This window comes from Takifugu rubripes, chromosome 7 (genome assembly GCF_901000725.2).
Source record: "Takifugu rubripes chromosome 7, fTakRub1.2, whole genome shotgun sequence".
NCBI lineage: Eukaryota > Metazoa > Chordata > Actinopteri > Tetraodontiformes > Tetraodontidae > Takifugu > Takifugu rubripes.
The window spans coordinates 1,659,443-1,669,511 of NC_042291.1; positions in this window are offsets into that span (position 1 = coordinate 1,659,443).

The following is a 10,069-nucleotide window of genomic DNA, read 5'->3' on the forward strand; positions in this document are numbered from 1 at the left end:
TTACTTCTCGTGAAACATCCTTGACTGTATTTCTAAGTATATGTTGACTTGTGTTTGCTGCTAAGGGGAGAATCCTGTTGGTGATTTAAAACCCAGATCGCCGCGGAAAAAAAGGGGAAGAGTCGTGGAAGTGTGTGAGAAAGTGTTTGAGAAATAAGCCATGTGTGCGTCGAAACAAGAGTGTGCAATTTGAAGATAGTTGTTGTTAAGTGTGTATGTGGAAAATGTATATACAGTATATATGCAGTTGTTTATGCTGAGTTGACTGTTTCATCACCCTGATGAAGCACTCGTGCACAGCCTGCCAAATGTGCGCTCCTGTCAGCATTGGTGAAATGTCTCCCTGCCCCCGTTTGAGATTTTTTCACCAAAAAAGGAAATGGAAACACTCTTTGCTTGCACGGGGGAGGGAGGGGCCGGGGAGACTGCTGGTGGAAATGGGAGAGAGGGAGAGAGAGAGAGAGGGTGGGGGTGGGGGGGTGGGGACGTTCACATCTGGATTTGCTCTATGGGCACTTTCACTGGAGAAAAAATGGGGAGGGGACCCGTTTGGATTTATTGGCAGGAGGAGTAGGACAGGGAGGTGACAGCAAGCAGAAAGGTTCAAAAAGGAGTCGTTAATAGTGTCACATGACACAAACAGAGAGAGCTAGTTCGGATCAGTAGGGTTGTGCAGTCATCATTAATCTTGTGTTTATCTGTAAACATGACAAAAGTGTTGTGTGTGTTTTGTGAAGAAGACTTAATAATAAAGGAGAAACACTACACAGATCAAAGGTTATCCTTTAACACTGCAAATCCATACTGGGTTATAATCACACAATATAATTACTTTAATGTATAGAAGGTTTGGGGATTATTTTACAGCTCAGGAGATTTTCTTTCTCATATACTTACATTTCTCCTGCATTTAGCCAGTGTCTAAGGGCCCGTGGGCAGCGGTTGTGCCAGTGCTGGGCACCAGATCGAGTCCTTGAGTCAGTGCCCTGGATATTAACCTCACATGCATGTTTCTGATTGTTAGGGAAATTGGAACACCTGGAGGAAATCAAAGCAGGAACAGTGAAAAAAGTCCCACAAGTGAGATTAGAATGGGATTTATGCTAAGTGTGGCGTACTTCCTCTTCAGCTTCTTTTTATTTTTCAAGTGAAAAGTTCAATTTTACAACATTACTGGAAGTCTGAGTAAATGAAAGAGTGATTACGTCTGCATGTTTCCTTTTTACTCTATTTCTCTACTTTAAAGTATTATTCTGCCATCACTGGTGTTGTACAATTGGTGCTGCTGGTATCTTTCCTCATTTAACAAACAGTGTTTTGAATTTAACCTATTTATATATTATATTATAATATAATATATATTATAATCATGTCCAAAATCCAAACGTTTGTTGGAAATCATATAACACAATACTGTTTCATGACATTAATATGGAGCTGTTTTTACACAGAAATATCCAAAATATTAATTGGAGACAATAAATTGTACAATTAAATGGTACCAGGACCTCCGTAGTAGGAATAAGCATCTGTCCCCAGTGTCAGGTTTGTACCACAGTCTTTTAAGGTAGCTTTATTTCTGAAATCAAAAAACCTACACTTGATGCAGAAGTGTTTGCTAACTATAGGTCAAACTCGACTACGACTACCCCAGATGGAATAAACTTCACACTTCACACAGTTTTGGTCATAGTTTCAAAGCACATCGGGGTGCAGAAACAGCACTCATGAAAGTCACGAAAGACATTTTTACAGCATCAGATAAAGGATTTATGTGTCTGTTCTTATCCCATTAAACCTTAATTCTGGTTTACATCTTACCTATCAGATCTGTTTCATTTGTCCATGTTAACAAGTCCTCCTCAGCTACTAAACTATCATGGCGCTCCACAAGGTTCAGTGTTCGGTACAATTCTGTTTATTTTACAGATGCTCCCTCTTGTATTGTAGTCTAGGTGGTATAATCACAAATCATTAAATAATTTTCCTTTGTTATTCTGATGACATTCAATTATACTTGTCAATGAGGCCAAACCAAACTAATCAGCTCCTGAAACTCCAACCTGGCCACTCGTAGCACTTTCCAGTACAGTTACTGTACAGTCACAGTAACAAGTTTCAAGGTCCGTTTTTTATCACCTGTGCAACATTCCTAAAGTGATGCATAAAGATTAGTCCATGCATTTACTTCTTCCACAGTGGATTACTATAATTCACATCTGAATAGCTGGTCTGGAATGCCACTTCCCAGGTGCTGTCAAGAACCACGGAAAGAGACCACATTAGTCCAATTTTCAATAACTCCTTCTCCTCCTCACCACATATAAGGCTGATCATGGTCTTGCTCCCTCTAACTTAAATTACATTATCATCCAACTGAGTCTTGTAGAGACTCAAAATTGCATGGCTACTTATCGTGTAGATCCAACTTTAGTTTCCCAAAGTAGTGTAGGAGGCAGAGCCTTAAGCTATCAGGCCCTGGTTCATTGTTATAACCACCTTTTTAATAAGGCTTATAATTATGGTCTCGTCTTCTTAACTGCTTTATCCCTTTTGGGCTCACAGGGAGGGTACACCATGGGCACAGGCAGGTCCACCACTGAATGAGTCGCCAGTTCATCGCCCTGCCATACACGTATAAGCATTTGTACTCAAGGGTACTTCAGTAGTGCTCTGAAGGTGTTCTAGCACCTTCTTCTACTACCAAAGCACCTTCCATGATTTGTCTGCCCTGGGGCTCAAACCAAGAACCTTTCAGATTTCCACCTAGTTCCCAACAGACTAAGTTACCACCGCCCTTACTCTCAGTTATGCTGCTACAGGCCCAGGCTGCTGGTGGGTCCAATAATGCACAGGGACCGCTCTCTCTATCTGTGATTCCTCTAGTTGTAATGTGTCTATACATTTGTATCTATACACATAATGTATCTATACACATTGCATAAATGCACAGAACACTGCAGAGTCTTGTCTTTTTGCCTTGCGTTGCTGATTCCAGTTATAGCAAGATCTGAGTCAGGCAGCCCAAAGCTCTGTATGAGGACATCTGAAGATGCATCTGAGCCCATGGACTTATTTTCTATCTATATGCCTTCTTCCACGGTCAGATCGTAGGAATAGGGATCCTTCAGGTTTCTACTTTTTCTCTAAAAAGCTTTCTTAAGTTTCTCCTGACCCAGGTTATGGGCGTAACAACACAGGGTATCAAAATGGAACCCTCGTTGTTTCTGACCAGATCTTACTTCGTCTTTTTGATAGCACAGATCCGTATTATCTGAAAGTAAATGTCAATAAATTGCTCATCATACTAGTATCTGTCAAATATTTCGATATTTATAGATAAATACAGCAAATGGGGAGTGGTGAGCCTTGCAGGAATCTGAGGTCATACTGTTGTCTAGACAAGCAAAGTTTGAAAGAGTCAGTCAGTGAAGCATCCTTAAAAAAACAATTTGCCCCTGTTGAAGCTCCTGGCCTGACTGTTCCTCTGGTCTCCATTCTCACCAATTGTAAAATGTTTCTTGATCTTTTGTGTTTAAGGGTGTTTTATTTATTTATCTTCCATTTTCCTTGCTAGGTGGATGTTGTTAATGAAGTTAGGTGAGCCTCTTCAGTACCTGGATTCCAAATCCTGGATTCTTGATGGTTTGATGGAGTGTTTCTGTGATTGGGACTCTACCTACATTAACTAAAAATCACCAGACCTTTTCTTGAGTGCCAGTATGTTGCATGTGGCCTATGTTTGATGCCTGATGATGAATTACAGTGCCTTCATTTTGAAGCCCTCTCTGGAACCATTGTATAAGTATGCATACATTCCCCAGCCAACAATGGTAATTATATATATATCATTTTAACTGCGTCAAAAAAAGAAAGAAAAGCAGGGTTGGTGGAAAAGTTGGGAGTAGGAATACATGTTGCATCTTACCTTAACCTATCTGACCCCCTCCTTCTACTAGACATCAACAACTATCTCTGAACATGGTGTTCATCCCATCAGCTTTCTTTGTAAATTACCTGGGAGTTTCCCAAAACCGAGATGATTTTGATGACTTATCATCTACTTGCTGCTTCCTCAGATGTTGTTTGTATTCCTGGAGATGAAGTACATGCTGTACCATAACAGACCGCAGCATAGTGTGACTCCACCACAGAGCAGCTGAAGTGACTCTCTGATGCCGAAAGATCTGCATCTGCTCTGGACGGACAAGAAAAAAGAAAAAAGAAAACAGACACCCATCTGCGTCCTGGCCCGACATCCACGGGTCTGGTGCTATTGGCAAAGTTTGGAGTCTGCCTCTGTGGTTTGGCCCAAGCATTCATCTTCTCCATTTGCTCCCATCTGAGGTCAAAGGGTTGTGCTTGCTTGTGGGAAGCTCTCTCATTCTGTCTTGTAATGAGCGCTCTCAGCAGGAAAACAAGTCCTTGTTTTTCCAGTGTCCAGGGTCACACACACACACACCCAAACTCCATTAGAAAGGCTGCTTTACAAAAGATTCAATATGATCTAACATATGTAACAACTTTCGAATGGAGTTAATACAATTTTGGTACAATTTTGTGGACCAGTACCAAAACTGTTATTCTAATGCCTGTCGCATTTTCATCTACTTTCAACATCAATTCCAGTGCATTTTATCAAATATGGTGCTGCGTGTTAATAACAAGTTAATAGTTGTGTTGTTTTAAAGATGATGAGGTCTAGTTGTGAGGAGCTTTGAGTCATGTGTTGCTTCTTCTCCTTCTGAAAGCTAAATTTTAAATCCAAAAAATGAAAAAGTATGGAGGAATTGGATATTTTTGGGTGAGCTGCCTTCTGAGGGAAATAGTCTGGAAAACGTGGTCTCACTGGTCTTTCCTTTGTTGATTAGGTGCTCTTTCAGACTCCAATGTATGCGTAATATATGACAAACTGTCCTGAATTCTTGAGATTTAGCCCTTTTAAAACACTTTGGCTAAAATGGTTCCCTGATGTGGGAGTGCAGGAACACGAGGTAATTATTTTTTGCCTTGACATGTTTGGAACACAAGAATATTTGCTACATCTGTTGTCGTTGCTCTTTAAGCTCTCGTGGTAATTGCTCTGGTAAACACCACAATGAAAACCCCAAATGCCTGAAATAAAGTGTAAGCACCAAATCCTCTTCCTGTCCCTGAAGAATAAGACAATTTATTGTCATAAATTACACAACTTGCCTTTTTTCCCATATTTGCAGTGGTGTCGAGCTGGTCTTAGGTGAAGCCAGTGAGGCATTTTTGGAGGCTAAAGGTTTTGGCTGCGATTACAACAAACCGACGGAAAAAATATTTCTTTTGTTAGTTTGAGAGGTGCAAGAGAGGGATGGATGGAAATCAGCTGTCAGGAGTCAAAAATGTAGTTTAGTGATTCCCAGTGTGGATGTAATGCAGCAGGCACAATCAGGCCAACAGTAAACTGCATTAGGAAATCAGATCAAATGGGCCAAAGCTGTTGGCAAAATAAGAATTCTCTTGATTGCCTTTCATCTCTTTCATCTGCCTTTACATCTCCCAGAAGATGTAAAGCGGGGGGTTAGTCTAAGAGCAGCAGTCCACTGTTGAATATGTCAGATAAAGTCAGACTAAAGACATCAATCCCTAACATAAAGAAGTAAATAAATGAAGAGAACGCAATAGAATTTGGCTACAAATTAAGATAACCAGAAAACAAATATGTCTTCAGCTCCATTTAAATATCTCAACGCAGGTCACAAACGTTTAGTCAGACATTCTATTAGTATCATTATTAAAAAGATTAGATGCCGATTTACGCACAGAACACTGAAATATTACAATCTGTAAACTATATGCAATATCAGTACAATAATGATGAAAGGTTTGGACTGCTTTCCCTAGGATTTCTGCTTTAATAACTTTATTAATGCTGTAAAACTCCCACACATTGGCTATGCAAGACATATACAAACCCTTTCAATACTCCTAAATGTTGGCATCGATTTTTGAAACAAACGAGCAGTCTTTGCTGGGACAAGCCACGTGAACAATAGCTGTAAGACCTCCGCTGGTGGGACAAAAAAAGAACTACAAAGAACTCTGTATCTAGTGATTATACATTCTATATAAGCCAGAAGAATTTAGTCTAATAGTATCATAACTATTGTTGGTAACAAATGGCACGGTGATAAAATACAGCTTTGTTTTCAGATTTCTCTCTATTTGTAAAATTGTAAAATCCTGGCCAACAGTTTAACTTGAATGTTCATTTCTGAGTAAAACATTCCCACAGAAATTCAGGGAGAAGAAAATGGTCACGGAAGAAGGGCCGTATGTCATGAAAACTAGCACGTCAGCTGTCATAAACAATTACAAGGGGGAAAAAATCTCTAAAAGCTTTTTTGGTACTTGGGAAACAATGAAACTTTGTAGCCAACAAAGTTGCCCCCCAAAAGAAGCTTTTTTATATTGATATACAAAAAAGGCTTGGATTTTATTTGTTTATTCTTTTTCTGAATAGAATGGGATTTCTTCTAAATCCCAAATTTTTGAAAACAATCACGAGAAACCAAAAGGATTCATGTTACCAGCTTTAACAAATGATCCTTTCCAGAGTAAAGTTTACCGAATCGTGGCACTAACTCAACATGATCGCAGCATATTAATGACCAGCAGCGAATAAAGTACAACGCGCTTTACTAGGTCTTGACTCCCCCTAGTGGCACTTTTCTTAATAGCACCTGAGGAACCTGGTTGGACCGTACCACTGCCGAGAGGAGTCATTTCAGTAAAATATGAGCTCTAAAGACGTGTTTTTTAGTATCAACTAGGAAAATTGGCTCAGCACCTTTCACATAAATTCGTCATCCTAAAGAATGTAAAGGTTTTGTTGTGTTTATTTCATAAATTCCATTTAATAAAATAAATCTTAAAGTCACTGGAGAATTACCTTAAGTAGAAGTACTTTCAGTTTGCTGAGATTGGATCATAATAAACAAAGATGGTGTCAAATTTCGTCGAAGAGTACCCGAAAGTGTTTATTAATTTATTTTTTAAATAAAGACACTTTGGAAGAGTCAATCCCGAATTACACGGTTAGTCGTTCTTATGCAGTACCGATTAAGGCCGAATGGTGGCAGTATAGACAGGACATATAAACTTTGCTCTTCCCTCCCCGTCAGGAGAGTTTGACCTTTTGCTCCGACACAATAGGGTGACATTAAGTTTTTTAAATAGTAGCAAGATCTTATTTTATATCTGTATTGTATGTCCCATGCATAACATCCACCTACATATCTTTAAAACATGCTTTGTATACTATTTCTTTCAAAGAAACATCTTTTTCTATAGTGAAAGCCACAGGCTGATTCTCATCAGCGTGCTAGTGGTGATGATGGGGTTGCTAATAGTGACATGAGTCACTAAACAGACTTAAGTCTTGATTTTCCCTTTGTGTTGATCCATACTGTCAAGGTGTTGGCACCATCCAAATTTGGAAGAGTTCTCTACTCTAATGATTTAGCAACCTTATCTGTTTGTGCTCAGAAAATGCCAAACTGCTGATGATGAACTGACTGCTGATGAGCACTTTTTTTTCTTTGTAGATTTCCAGAATCGGCCTCTCAGATCTTGAGCCATAGAAAGAGAATTGCTGTGGAGCCTACCAAATAATTATGGATCAATGGGATTTCATGACAGGACATCTCCAGCGGCTGAACTACAAAAGCTGGAAATGGCTACAGCGGGCAGAGAGGGGTCCAGTAGATACTGCTGGCAGGCATTGGTGATGAGACAGTTGGACACGCATGTGACAGACAATTGTGTCGTTTTATCATCTGACTGATGACAGAAATTTTAAGGGAGGATTCTGCAAACAATTATGCCACTGATGTTGTGCATTATAATGGAACTGGAAATCATCCCAAATGTAATACTGGTATTTCAAATGAGATGCAGTGAAATAGTGAATACAATCACTATAAGGAGATTTGCGCGTCTGCCCCTCCCTGAACCGGTTTTCATTACGGGGTGTTTACATATTTACTGGTTACCCAGTGGAGGTTAGTGCCAGGGAATGCAATTAGGTCAGCCCTCATGACATTTCCATTTAACAATTTATTTTGTCCCTAATGTTTAAACATCATTTAGAATTTTTGTACAGAATTTCATCAAAGACATTTACAAGACTTTTTCCCAGACAGGCTTTAAATTTGTTGTTTATTTCCTTCAAATTCATCCTGTTTGAGGTGCAGCCTTATGAAAAAAAAAAGAAAAAAGAGGGGAAAGGGTCACCACTGGATAAATACACCGCCAATCTTAAATGAAGTTACTTTATAAATTTATTTTTGCTATGAGTATTTTATTGCTAAATGCTAAAGGGTTCAGTCTGATTATCATTAAAATTAGAAGTGATATTAATGATTTTTAATGTAGAACCTTTTTCTAGGTCTGTTTGTGACAAGTAAACCTTTTCATAGCTGTGACAACCACTGTGCATAGGATAGGCTATTCTTCCTATAGAAACTGTAGGGTTAGAGTGTAGACCATCACCGGTCCTACAGTGTAAAGCGCAGTTCAAAGAAAGTAACAATCTCACCTGGCTGATTCTGAAAAATTAAGTCCATCATTTTTGAATTATGAGGTTCAGGACCTATCTGGTGACATTGCTGTTTAACAAACCAAGGGACAGGCCGAGGGTCACTGTCAGCTGCTAACGTCAACTAAATTGAATTTCTGTACTTAAATTTCACCTTAGTTCGACTGACTACGCAGGCGTAAGTTGGCGAGTGAGGATAATCATCCTTCAAAGAGATTTTTATACATTTAATGGTAAAAACCTGTCATTTGCTTTGTTAAAATAGTGCAGGCTCCGATGTTGGGTCATGGGATAGCAGAGGGTCAGCCCAGCTACCAGGAGACGTGGACTTATTCTCCATTGATGGGATGGACTCCCCGGGTTGCGATATAACAGCCAAACTAAAGTAATGAAATCATTCAGTGTAATGGATCTTGGCGACTTAAGGGCACTTATATACTCCACAGATTTGTCATTCATTTCTTTTGGAAAACAAGGGAGTTAGAATGATGAGTGAGCGAGAGAGTGGGAGGTGAGGGAGCGCTCTGTCCAAAGGAGCTGGGGTAAGAATTTATGGCCAGGAAGAGCGATGAATGTGTAATTTACGGTGCAAACTCTACCATTCCCCCTACCCTCCCTTTTGGTAATGAGAAACGGCTGTTTTGTTGCAGGGCCCAGGCATGGTACACCCCCTCCCTTCTGGCTATGACACACCATTAGTTTTTATTTCTGTCTCAACCCCTGCCCAGGCGCCAACATTTGGCCGGTGATGGGGACCATCGCACCATCTAATCTCTTCCACCTTCTAATATGGCCTCCTGCAGTCCCAGGAAAGTCCTACCAAAAGTCTGGAAAACATCACACGTTCTGCTGTCAAACAACTGTCAGAATACTTTTTAATCAATCAAGCCAGATGTAACTTCTATTGACTATGTGATTTTATGACTGATGAAGCTCTGTTTCTCTCTGTGGACACGAGCTGCAATAAAAATGGACCAGAGGAGCGAACCCTCAGTCTGCAGCCTTGTCCTGAACGCGTAAACTACTGAAAAGGCCTAAAGAATTGACCCTCCCAAAAATACTGATACATCCTCAAGACTCCTGAGTCTTAATCGTACAATTCCATATAAACTACATATCGGTAAAGCTAAGATCAGTAAAATAATAATACTGTGCATCTGAACTTTATTTATGCTTTCACAGAATAAGCCATACATGATGATGCTGATGTATCTTTAAGACGGTTGGACATAATTCATATCACAATCCATAGAATGAATGAATAATGCAGTGCATAGCTCCTTAAACTTGTATCTGGAATAAAACAAACTGAGTTAGGGGGGAAGAAAGGACAGTGACAAAGCCAGCTCAAGGAGTATAGATATATATATGAATATGTGTGTCAAAAAAAAAAGCAGTGAACGTTCTAAATCTTGAGCAGGATGAAGAAACTTTATAGTTGTGCAAAATCTTCAGACCCTGTAACAAACAGCCATGGTTATTGAGCAGCTGATGATTTGA